The sequence below is a fragment of the Macaca thibetana genome, chromosome 9, assembly GCF_024542745.1.
Source record: "Macaca thibetana thibetana isolate TM-01 chromosome 9, ASM2454274v1, whole genome shotgun sequence".
In the NCBI taxonomy this organism is placed as follows: Eukaryota; Metazoa; Chordata; class Mammalia; order Primates; family Cercopithecidae; genus Macaca; species Macaca thibetana.
This window is the reverse complement of record NC_065586.1, coordinates 52,699,625-52,713,809: the sequence shown is the minus strand read 5'-3', so window position 1 is coordinate 52,713,809 and position 14,185 is coordinate 52,699,625.

The window sequence follows — 14,185 nt, the reverse complement described above, 5'->3', positions numbered from 1 at the left end:
TATTTTACTTATTTATTTTTCTGAGACAGGGTCTCACTCTGTCACCCAGGCTGGAGTGCAGTGACTTGATCATACCTCACTGCAGCCTCAATCTCCTGGGCTCAAGCAATCCTCCCACCTCAGCCTCCAGAGTAGTTAGGACTACAGGCATGCACCACTATGCCCGCCAGTTTGTGTGTGTGTGTGTGTGTGTGTATATCTATTTGTATACACACACACACACACACACACACACACATATATATATATATATATATATATATATATTTTTTTTTTTTTTTTGTAGAGATGGGATCCTACTCTGTTGTCCAGGCTGATCTTGAACTCCTGGCCTCAAGTGATCTTCCTGCTTCAGCCTCCCAAAGTGTTGGGATTACAGGCCTGAAGAACTGTTCCAGGCCTCTATGTGTCTTTAAAGAAGAGTGTTTAGACCACTTTTTTTCACCTTCATAACAACATTTGTCTTAGAATTATCTCTACATCGAAGTGGTTTGAGTTCATTTAAAAATCACTTTTGTTTTTCTTGTGATTTATCTCATTATTTCAATCTGTCTTTTTTGATTAGAATATGTATTTGAGAATTTCTCTTATTTTTAAATTGTGGGCATAATGGCTATGCTCTTTGAGTGCTTGAATATGTGAGATTATTATATTTTTTATTGCTTTAATAATTCCCAATAACACATTAATAAGACTTGCTTACTTAAGCAACTTAAGAGTTTGAGAAATTTCTCAAGTATTAACTTTGGGTATAATGTTACCTAATTTTAAGGTTTTTAATTTTTAAAGTTTTTCTTCTATATTCAATTAAACTTTAGAGCTAAACTCTAAGTCTTCCAGACCTAAAGTCCAGCATCACATATAAATGTAATGCAATATATATATGTATATATATACACAAAATATTTGTAATTACAATGACATTTAGGTGCTGTTATTGCCTGATTTGTTTCCAGCTGTCATTTTATAAATAGCTATGTCATTGCATGTGGATAGTATAGTTCAGATATGATTGACTAGTAGACTCCAAACATTTTTTATTGCATATGTTTATTTGAGCATGTACCTCAAAACATTACATATTTATTTGACAATTATGCATGTAGTGCTATTAACTCACATATTAAATTTTAATAAAGTTCAAGTTCTTTCCAAACATTTTAAGAAAAATAATTAAAATCCATATGCTCTGAGATTTTTTTCTCTGATTTCAAAGTTGGTGTCTGCACTTTGATTTTTTGGCTGTGTGCTTTGTTAGGCTATACATACAGATCAAATCTGGCTTATTTACCACTGTAACCCCACTACCTTCCACAATAGCTGGAATCTTGTAGGTGCTCAGTAAATACTTATGGAATGATTGATTGGTTTAAGAATGACTTACACATATGCTAAGTTTATAAATGCTAAGGTAGGTATCTAGAGAGAATAATTTATTTGCTAATGTCACACAACTGTCATTCCAAATTGGGGAAACTGCAATGCAGTTTTCTTTCTTGCATTCCAGAAATGGTGCCGTGCAGAGTCCAGAGTTGCATGATTTCCTTATGGGAGCTGTTCCAGGAGTGGAGAGGGGAGAGAGAGGGAAGGGGAACACATTTCAATTAGCTATGTCCAAAAAAGTTGATCTCAGCTTAAATCTATTTTCTTTGTTTACAAAACAAAAACAAATGATAAAAGCAGAAAAGTAGATAAAGTTCAAAGTTCATATCCCTGTGCAAGGCTGTCTTTTAAATTAAATACCTATTACTACCTCTAAGTGGATTTACGTGTATATGTGGCAATCATATTTCATTTTGTATTCTGACAGTAAATAGGCCTCTAAATGTGAGCATAATTAGAATATATACACAGAATGTAGAAAGACATATTTAAAAATTATATTGAGATAATGCATAAATCACATTGAACACCTCAATAGGTATTAAATATATGATTAGCTTTTATATTATTTAAAATTGATGCTTTTAGCTTTCATCTTAAAATATCAGGGGAATTGTAAAAATCTCACAGCCTGAGTGAGATAAAGAGTTGAGGAGGACAATCTATTTCTAGGGAAAAAATGTTAGCTGCCATATCTGTCTTAGAGCCCAGGATGACTTTGACAGATGTGGTCAATTTTGATACCGTGAAGTTACTAAAGTGTCCACAAGATGGCAGATCCAGAGTCTGGGATGCCTTAGTCACTAGCACTTGACAAATGTGCCCAGTAAGCCTTATTTTTACAACACTGATCAGCCAAGCTGGTTGCAACAATTAAAATTAACATGCTTAAAAAAATCAACTTGCTACTTTCTGTCTTTATTAGAATATATGTCACACCCCTTTAAAATAACAGTCAGCCTCATGCCACACCATACTGGTTACTAAATCTATAGCAATGAAAACCTAGCTAATACTGTTCAACTTTTCCTAATTATTTCAAAATGAATCACCTTGCTTTCGTATAGTTATGATGTAACAAGATTGCCGTCATACAAAATACATATGAAAACCACTCTTTTTAGAGTTGTCTCATCCATGTTGTCTTATACCAGTGGTAACCAACCTTTTTGGCACCAGAGACAGGTTTCGTGGAAGACAAGTTTTCACGGACGGGGAAATGAGGAAGGGGAGGGTGTGATGGATGGGGGCATTCTCTCATCTAGTTTTGGGATGAAACTGTTCCACGTCAGATCATCAAGCATTAGATTCTCATAAGGAGTGCATGAACTAGATCCCTCGCATGCACAGTTGACAATAGGGTTGGCGCTGTATGAGACTCTAAAGCCATGGCAATCGACAGGAGGCGGAGCTCAGGTGGTAATGCTTCCTGGCCTTCAGTTCACCTCCTCTGTGCTGCCCAGGACCAGTCCATGGGTGGGGCCTGGGGACCCCTGTTTTGTACACAGTTGGGAGAGAACTATCTCCTTTCCTCACAGGTTGTTGCATAGTTCATGAATTAATTGATGTTAAGTCCTACAGAAAAGTTGAAAGAAGAGTTTAATGAACACCTAGATGAACTCCCACCTAGACGTCTCAGTCATTAACATTATGCCAAATTCTCTTTCTCTTACACACACATAATTATATATGTCACACACAGGGTTGCTTTTTGCTGAACAACCTCAGCATGAAGTAGGCAACGTGACATTTTAGTCTTAAATAATGCAGCATATATCTCCTAAGCATAAGATCATTACTTACCTAAGCAAAATATCATTAGTCCTAATAAAATAACTTGATTTTATTAATATATAATATACATTTTTATGTTCAAATTTCCCCAATTGCCCTAAGAACATTTTATGGAGAAAATCCAATAAAAGGTTGTGTACCATACTTATTTGTTATTCTTAAATCCTATTTAACCTAGGATGGTCTTCCTTCTGCATTTTTATTTTTCAGGACATTCAATTTCTAGAACTTTTCAGAGCATTGTAGCATGTTGCACATTCTGCATATATCTGACTGTTTCTTTGTGATCAGATTTGGGTAAAATATTTTTGGCAAACATTACATAGATGGTGTTATATGTTTATTTTTTAGCAGTAGGAGATATATAATGTCAGATTGTTATACAATCGGTCATATTAAGTTAAATTCCTTGGCTACATTGGTGACCTATGGAACTCTCCATAAGTGTACATTTTCTCTTTTGTAATTATTATTCTGTGTCTTAGAGGCTTTACGAATATCCAGTTTATAAAAGCTTCTACCCACTGGTTTTAGTATCCATTGATCATTCTTCGAAATAATTTTTATAAAGCAAAAAATTAAAATATTAATCCATGCATTCATTCCACAAATATTGACTGAACATATTCCACCTGTGAGGCTTTGGGTGAACTGGTGATACAATGGATAATAGAGTGATATGCCCCTTCACTCAAGAAACATAAAGTCTAGAAGACAGACAAGTAGGCACAGACGTTAATCTATTTTTATAAACTTTATTAAGAGCCAGAAAGAAAATAAGCATAATGCTGTGATAGAAAATAATGCTATGTGCGTATAATTTAGTGTGGATAGAGAAAGTTTCTTACAGAGATGTCATTGAAACAGAGACCTGAAAATGACATGAAACAAGCAGTGTGTGAAACAAGCAGTGTGCGATGTGGAGAGTTAAGTGCTTGAGGAGACGGTTCGGATGGAGATGAGAACAATCTAAATGATTTTAATAATTGTTTAAAGATCTTTCTGCCTACAATGTTGAGAGTCAATTTTAAAATTATAAGAATATTAAATTCAATAAGACTTATTATAAAACTGTTAAATTCATCCAGGTGAGAGATGAGTTTAGGATAGCAAAGATGAAGAGAAATCAAAGGAGATACAGCTGACCAACAGTATTAGACAAACATTATGTTATTATTATGTGAAGATGTTTATATCAATGACATAGTTTAAAATGATAAATATTTCTACTTTTTTTTCCCCTAAGAAATGAGGAATCTCCTACTTGATTTCAGTATAATTTGGTAGCAATACTGCTATTTATTTTGGCCTGAGGGAAGTGAGGCAATAAGTGAGTATCTGTGTTTGAGTGTGTGTGTGTGTCTGTGTGCACACACACGCCACACTTGTGAGGTAGAAGGAAATATTGGGGAGATGATTGTGGCTCAACATAAGACCACTACTTTTGAAAGAGAGGCTGATTCTTTAATCAAATTTGATCTTCACAAACAGCCTAAAATATATACTTGCCCTGTCTGATCTTATTTTCTCTTATTCACCTTTTCACAATAGACATTTGGAAGAATAATTTTTGCACCGATCCTATATCCTCCACACCCCTCCCACTCAGAAAGTGCAGCTCTTGAGTATTTAAAGGAATCAGCCACAATAACCCTACGCCAGCTTGAATTCACTCCTGACTGGCTTATGTTCTATTCTAAATTTGCTTAAATTCTGACTTTTGGAATTGTCTCTTGAATTTATCTGTTTCTGCCCTTTCCACGTCTCAATTGACTTGTCTGGGACACTTCCACCTTGATCTTTCTGCTTTTAACCACCAAGGGAGGACACCCTGCCCTGGTCCCTCAAGCCCTAATTTCTGGCTTTGAATCATCTCAGTATATACTTCCTGGTTCGAAATTCAGACAAGTTAGTACACACTTGCATGTTAAGGCCCTCAAAAAACAAGCCTAATAACTCCAGGCTTGTCCTAATAAACACAGAAATCAATCAATAAATGCTCATTATATTTCTAACGAAGTAGCCATTTGCAAATTGGAAACTCTTTTCTAATTTCAACTTCTTTCCAGAAAGGAGGAAACTCTTATTTTTCTTTTACTTTTTTTGAGTGTGGCCTTCAGAGTCTCAATACTCCTTTTAAAAAATGCCCTTAAATGGTGCCACTTCCCAACCTTTGCACAAAGATTTAATATTAAGCCTCACTTATAAGTTATGCAGCATCAAATTTGGGGAAATAATGAGTGATCAAGTTAGAAGTTCTGTTTAACGGTGTTTCTTTGTTTTTGTTTTTGTTTTTAAACTCTCATGTATAAGAATCGATTCCACTGGGACAAGGAAGCTCACTCTGAGAGTGATTTCAAGAAACAAGTCTAAAGACACAAATATCAAACTGTTTTTTTTTTTTTTTTTTTTGAGACGAAGTCTCGCTCTGTCGCCCAGGCTGGAGTGCAATGGTGTGATCTTGGCTCACTCCGCTTCCTGGGTTCAAGCAATTCTCCTGCCTCCGCCTCCCAAGTAGCTTGGACTACAGGCACACACCACAACGACTGGCTAATTTTTTGTATTTTGGTAAAGATGGAGTTTCACCGTGTTGCCGAGGCTGTTCTCCAACTCCTGCACTCAGGCAATCCGCCCACCTAGGCCTCCCAAAGTGCTGGAATTACAGGCTTGAGCCACCGCACCTGGACATCAAACTGTTCTTTTGGGGCAGAAAACACCACTTAGTTTCACTTCATCCAAATTCATCGATGCACACACACCATTATTTCCCAGGCTGGTCCACTGCTCTGTTGGGATAGCAACCAAGAAATCCACACTGTTGCTGCGGTAGGCTCCTCTGCTCTTTAAATATGCAAAACTCAAGTTCAACTTGGTGTACTTTAAGAAAAAATTTTGTAATACATGTAATAAGAACATTTTCTGGCTGTCAGACCAAAAATGTGACAATGGACCTGCTTTTCTTACAGCCCTGACAACGTAAAAGAGGCAGAGGTAGAGGTAGGTGCAAAAATGGAGAAAGAAGATTGAAGCTCACAGAGATGTGCACATAGGAGAGGTGATTCAAGCCTTTTATTTTCTGGATTGCAAAATACTTATTTAAGTTTAGAAACCTTTGGATTTTTATTTTTCAGTTCTTTTTTATCCTCCATGAATTCTTGTCTCAAAACCAGCCCCAGAACAAGAGATGTAAAAGGAGAATCAGAAAGAAGATTTGATGCTTAGAAAGGATGGCATTTATGAGCATGTGCTTTTCCTTTATTTGGCATTCTGTTTGCATCACAGTATAGTAAGGATGGAGTGATTTTGTTCTTAGAGTCCCAGGCCACTGGCATCCCAGAAGCTCTGCCAATATGCTTTGTGATGTCTGAAATAGCCTTAGCTTTTATTCCCCTTGTATAAAGAGGGAGAAATGATCATTCTTTTTATATATATATGTGTCAAATAAATTTAGTGAATTTAGGTCCTGTCAATGTGTCAGAAAAACATAGGAAATTCAGAGATGAATCATGGCAAAATTATCAAGTCAGTGAAGTGAGTCTTTCAAAATGTGAACCTCCTCTACGTAGGCTTTCTGAGTTGACCTTTGGTGTCACTCTGAGGGCAGTTCATTGTCCTTGGACATGTATTCTTTATCCCTCTCTTCCCCTCAGCTTGCCACTATATACTTCATTACATTTATTTGATAATCCTTTCAGAGATTAGGCTAAAGTTGGGGATAATATTAAGAAATGAATGTGAATAAGACAATGAAAACTCTCTCATATAAGTAGAGAAATTTAAACTCTCTTTGGCAAGCTCTTGTTTTTAATATTGTTGACTCCATTATGAGAGAGGGGACTTTGGCCTAATGATGGGGGTGGGGAGTGCAGGATTGGGAAGTGAAGAGCAAAATGCTTGGGATATGATGCTGAGTTTCTTGCTTAAAGAATGTGTAAAGCACTTAGCATGGGCCTCTTACACAGTAAAACTTAAATGCATGTCAACTAGTAGGCTTTTTATGCCTAACAACTTTTTGAAGAGAGTCAAAGACATACATGAAGGATTTTAAGGTTCAAATTGGAACTTTAATAATTAGAAAGGGGGAAGAAAACACACCTCATTTACTGAGCCTCTACCACATGCCATAGACTGTTCTAGAGAATTTACACTAATGGTTAAATTAACCTCCATACTCCCATGAAGGAGATATAATTTGGTATAATTAATACCATTTCATAAATGTGGGAACTGACAGACATAGGTTAATATAAAGCTATGTTCTCATGTCTAAATTGAGGTAGAATCCAGATGATAGCCCACTTATTTTTGACTCCAAATTTCATTTTGCCACTCCTGGGTTGTACTGATAACTTCTAAATCACACCAAAATCAATAGAGTGCACTGCTGTCTACTGATGAGTGATTAGTCTCAGGGCCATCTGCCAGTGTTTTAGAACAGCTGATGACAATGGCAATCAAATGTACATCAGAATGATGAATTTGAGTCAACAGGTATTATTGAGAATGTGTTACCTGCTGGCTGAATGGCAAGCTAATCCGCTATTACAATGTCTGGCTGTTTCTGAACAAACCTGATTTTATCCCCCGAGATGTACTGATGACTCCCCATTCCCACTCCCAATGTACAGCCTTGATTACTAGCACAGGGCACAAAGTCCTTCTCCACAGGCTTTCCTTCCACCCACACCACCACCTTGCTCTTCTGAGTGAAATTCTTTTATGTTATTGCCCCTGTTAGATTTCCATCCTCTGGAACAGAGACTCCAAATTTGCATATCCTGTACTTATTCAAAAAAATCTATTTTATGTGTACTTTCAATATGCTGGCCCTTACTAATCTTTTGTGCAAATTAGAAAGAGGTGTTTCTTCACTTTTCCTTTGGATCAGAAACTTTTCCAAATGTAATGATTTCTGATAGAAAAGTCTACATTTTTGTTACTTGCTTTCTGAAACAAGTATACAAATCTGCCCTATCTATAATATAAATGTCTTTATGCAGTGCTGTGTAATTAACCCAAATGAATAGATTTGAATAGCCAGCAGTTATTTATTGAATACCTATATGCTATGATATTTTCAGTAAATGATAATAGCAAAATGCCAAACTTATTGCTTTTATGGAGCTTGCGTTTTGTGGAAATTATCAAGGATTAAATAAAAAAGAAAAATGAGGATCATGTATATTATATCGTGGTAATGCTAAGGAGGAATAGCAAAGCAATGAAGTTATATACAAAACATCAAGTTTTAGAAATTACATATATTAGGTACTGATCTATTACAAGCATTATAAAATATGCATAAATATAAATTTCAAAATTAGATAAAAATAAACATGAATGGCAGTCCCAATATCACCCTTGGTGAAAGATCTTTTATCTCTCTGTAAGATGAGATGCAAGACGATAGAACTTTCCACAATGCTGGACATCTTCATTCTGTGCCATACACAGAATGGGAATGTTGCATATTTTAAAAATAGCTAATGAGTACTAGGCCTAATACCTGGGTGATGAAATAATCTGTACAACAAACCCTCATGACACAAGTTTACTGATGTAACAAACCTGCACATGTACCCCTGAACTTAAAAGAAAAAAAATGTGGTTATTGAGACAGAGGAACTGAATTTTAAATCATCTTTAATTTAAATTAATTTAAATCTAAATAGCCATAAATGTCTAGTGCCTGTTGAACAGCAGCAGAGAAAGCAAAGTTCTGCTAAGGATGCAGTGCCTGAGGTAAGTAGAACTTTCCCTTGACCTTGAGCTGTGGCATTCATTTCACCTGCAGACCCTAAGGTTATCCTAACCTTAACCCTGTTTGACCTGCATTAATGACATGTGTTCTCCATCAAGTCTCTAACAAGCTTCCTGCTGAATTCCAGGATGCTTAATTAACCTTGTGTAACACTGTTTATTGCACTTCTGCTAGGATGTTCTCATCTATGCCTATGGTGACCCTGGCTCCACCCATGCGGTCTCATATATTCACTGGTTCCAGATGTTGCTCTTCTAGCTACCTCTCCTCAGACTCCTCAGACCCTTCCGTTATGAAGATTCTGTCCTCAGATTGTCTACAGTTTTAGAAAATGATTCTGCAGCAGTTAAGGTTGGGAGGCTGGTTGTGCTGTGGACCTGTTCTGCTTTTCCAAACACTCCCTGACTAATTTAAAATGCAGTCTTATCTTCCCATCTCATCTTAAACTATTGTTTAAGGCCAATATTTTCTATTAAACAGCTGCATTAGAAACCCTCCTAAAAGAGTGCTTCTGGGTTTAATATTGGATTAAGTAATCCTTCTGGATCTTTACTTGCATCTCTAGAGCATAGTGGTGCTAAATGTGCAAGGATTATTTGAGAGTCTCAGGTTGGTGTGAGAATATCAGGTTCAAGCCAGACAGCTGCCTCGGGCTGTGTGAAGCCCTTTTAGATTGCTGCCACTACAAAGGAAGTCTCATTAGAAGATTCTCATACTAGGAGATATCATGAGACCATCAAACAGGAGGTGAGTGGCAAATAACTTCAAATAAGCAGAACTCTGTTGCTCAAGTTCTCTGCCCACTTGGACAAGCAGCTCTGTGCCAGGAGGTGTTTTATTCACAGCACATAACCACACACAACCCCAGCAGCTCATCCAGGAACCCCAAATATAACCAGCAAGATCAAAACTTCTGAATTCAGCCTGGGGCTTCCTTCTCTAAAAAAAGAGGGAGAGGCATCAAAGCTAGAGCTCAGAAATTTTCTCCCCAGACATTCACATAAGCCTAGCAAAGGTTGAAGTGAAATAAAGAGGAAGTCTAAGCAAAAATATTTAAAATAATCCTAAGCAAAACAAAACAAAAAAAAAAGAGTTACAGAGAAGAAGAGTCATGTCCAATAACTGTTTGATTTTTTGATAAGACAACAACAACAAAAATCATAATGCAGATTAAAATAGTCCCAAGGAAACAAAGGAGGTGAGTTATTAAACATAAGAGGAGAAAGAAATTAATTAAAAAACAACACAAACAATAGAATTGATAAAACGTTTTGTTCTTTAAATAAACTAATGAAATAGAGATGCATTTAATTTAAACAATATTGATGAGAAAGTGATTGTAATTCACAAAAGGATGTTGTATAAAATTCTATGATAATTATGCTTTACTATCTTGATGAAATGAGTAGCATTGCCAGAACATATAAATTATTATCATTGGCTAATAAAAAGGAAGTGAACCTAATATACTCCAAACCATAAAGTAAATTGAAAAAGAAGAGTATAAATATCAATAACATTTGGTCCAAGGTAGTTTTAAAGAAAGTCCTTGTAACCTTCGGGTAACAAATAATTTCCATGATATTTAACAATTCCTAGATTTAAAAGGTTTTTTTTTAGTCGTGCCTATTATAGCCTGTCTGGGAGTATATAAAAGTGAGCTCCCCCAGGACACCTGCACTGGCTGGACTACCTGTGCCTCTATGACCCCCTGCACCACCCTGTCAATGCAAAGATAAAGAGAGAAGCTCCTGCTTAGGGTCCAGGAAACTCACACCACATTTTGAGAGAAACTGGAGAATGAAAACAGCCTGAAAATGAAGTTGACAAATATTGTCTTCCTAGCATTTTTAACATTTTGAATAAAGTAAAACTGAACAGAATATATTTCAAGTCGTGTTGGACAAGGCAATATTAAGTAGACCGAAGAAAGAGCACAACTTCTAAAATTATGTAAATCAATTTAAAAATAAAGTAGTTACATTAAGATACATTATCAAGGGCAAAATCTGACATAAGCTAGAAATAATTATTAATTGTAATTTATTTAATTTATAAACAATTTAAAATAGGCAGTTATATGATATTCTCAAGAGATTTGACTAAAATTACAAAAGGGTAAAAAAGTTTTAAAAAGCACATGTAAGCAATAATGAAGCAGAGTTTCCAAGATCAGTGTCTATACTTGCATATGATGCATAACAAACCACCCAAGCATAGTGGCATAAGCAACAAACCATTTGCAGATTCTGTGTTCAGGAATTGCAAACCACAGCAGGTTTGACTCATCTATGTTCCATAATGTCTGAGGAACACTAGCTGGGAAGATCAGTTTTTTAGTACATTTGGGATGCTATAAAAAATCCCATAAACTGAAGAGTTTATCAATAATGGAATTTATTCCTCCCTGTTCTGGAGCTGGAAGCTGAGATGGAGCTGCCAGCGTGGAAGAGCCCTCTTCCGGGTTGCACATTGCCAACTTCTCCTGTATACTTACAAGGTGGAAAGAGAGTGTGCTAGCTTCTGGGTCTCTTCTTATAAGGGCACTAATTCCATTTATAAGGGCTGTACTCTCATGATGCAATTATTTCCCAAAGGCCCTACTTGCTAAGACTATCACCTTGGGAGTTAGGGTTTCAACACATAAATGTTGAAGGGGGCACAAATATTCAGTCTGTAACAATCTGGAAGTCATTCACATGCTTGGGACTGGATATTGCCTGGAGGCTTCTTCATTTATTCATGCAGAAGCTGGGCTGGGATGATTGAAGGGCTTGACTTACCTAGGGTTGTCCACTGATGTACGTGTATACAGCCTGTCCATATGGCTTGGGTTGCTGGCAGTAGGATGGCTAGGTTATGAGAGGGAGATTCCAAGAGTGGACATTTGAAGAAACCAGGGAGAAGCTGCATGGGCTTTTATGACCTAGCTCAAAAGTCACATAGCATCATTTCTGTGCAACTCTGCTGGCGAGAGCAACCTTAAGTTTATCCACGGGACCTTTGCTAAACCTCCATAATAAAAGATTATGTGGAATCCAAAGCAAGAAGCATTAAGCAGGACAAAGTCAATCAATTTATTTACTACAGAGTGCCATTGGCAACGAAGCTGTAACTATTGGGGATCTTTATGTGTTAAAAAATTATATCAAAATATATAATGAAGAGCATTTTCCCTCTCTATTTTTTCTCATCAAGTCTCAAAAAATATAAAACCTCTAATTTCTATACAAATTAAGGTTAACCTGATATAGTTAAACATTTACACACTAGGAAAAATGCTCATTTTTTTCTGTGTCAACTGATAATTTCAAAACTAACATATGTTGGGCCACAAAGGAAATGTCAATAAAATCTTCAAAGCACAAAATGTATAGGCCATTTTTTCTGCCTTTAAATTTTTTGTAATCAAACTAAAAATAAATTTTAAAAATAAATGTTTAACTAACATCAAAAAGCAATAACACAGCAATTAAAATGTCTTCTAAATATCATAGGTCAAAGAGAAAATCAAAAGTGCAATTACAGGCTTTTTGCTAATTAGAGAAAATGACAACAGCACATAGCAAAATGTATGGGGCATAGCTAGTTTTGACTGAGAAAAAAAATAAGTGTACCCTTTTTTTATATACTTCCCTCCCAAGCACGGTGTTCAGGAACGTAAATTCCAATATTATTATAATTACATCTCTTTATCTATCATCTATCTATGTAATCTAACTATCATTTATCTATCTATTCAACATTCATTCTGTGTGTATTACAGTTGCCATGGCAGGGAGTAATCTAAATACTCATCAGTAGAATTCAATGCATAAACATCACTTTAATACATTTTGGGACTTCCATGCAATACAATTATATGCAGCCATTATGTACACGTGAAGAACTGCCTATGATATAGGAAGGTTAAAAAAAAATAAGACTAGGCCGGGCGCGGTGGCTCAAGCCTGTAATCCCAGCACTTTGGGAGGCCGAGACGGGTGGATCACAAGGTCAGAAGATCGAGACCATCCTGGCTAACACGGTGAAACCCCGTCTCTACTAAAAAAAATACAAAAAAAAAAAAAAACTAGCCGGGCGAGGTGGCGGGCGCCTGTAGTCCCAGCTACTCGGGAGGCTGAGGCAGGAGAATGGCGTGAACCTGGGAGGCGGAGCTTGCAGTGAGACGAGATCCCACCACTGCACTCCAGCCTGGGCGACAGAGCAAGACTCCGTCTCAAAAAAAAAAAAAAAAAAAAAAAATAAGACTACAAAGAAGGATGAAGGATGCAGAGCAAAATTTTCCTTGTGTGGAGGAAATCTAGAAGGATGTAGCAGAAGGAATGCCAATATCTATTCCACCTTTCCTTTCTTTTTTCTGCCAGAGTGCTGATTTTTTTTTTTTTTTTTTGCTGGTAATTCACCATCCACCCCATAACCATGTGCTTCACTAACAAGCACTGGAATCTCATTTCCCTTCCTAGGGATTTAACAGTTGACATGTGACGCAGTTCTGATAAATGACATGAGGGAGAGTCTCCTCGGGGATTTTGGAAAATGCTTTCTTGTTCTTAAAAGTACAATTTAATACTTCTGTGTTTTTCAATGTAATACTTTTGTGTTTACATGTTATATTTAGAAACTGCTGTAGCTACCATGCAACCCCAAGGGAAGCTAACCCAATCTTATGAAGAGGGAAAGTAGCTCCTTTGGATCACTGAATAAAGCAGCTTGGAAGATGTTGTCCTCTCGGAATTTATTCTATAAGACACTAACTTTTCCTTCTCTTCAGCCAGGTGAGCTGGTACTGCTCTTTTGCAGCTGGAGTCATTTTACTTATACATAGGATACACATCCAAAAAAAAAAATACACGTTAAACAACGGATAAAGTACAATTGAAGAAAGAAGTCTGATGCTAACTAGAGATAACTAGCTACAAGATAGATGTATATCATGACATATGCGCGTATATAAGAACACAGAAAAGTAGCAAAGAAACATGGATAATAGAATAGGAAGCTCTTAAAAACATCTGATTGGCATCCCAAAAGATGAACTACAAAGATTTGGGAAGAGGCCTTATTTAGAGAATTAATGGCTTCACATGTTTCAAGATTGGTGAGAATTTAGCTCAAGCTGGATAACTAAAAAGAATTTATGACTAGACATATAGTAGTGAAACTGCAAGATAGAAGGGAGAGAGAGAGAGAGAGAGAGAGAGAGAGAAGTAAAGAGAGGAAGAGGAGAGGGATTCTAAAAGGAGC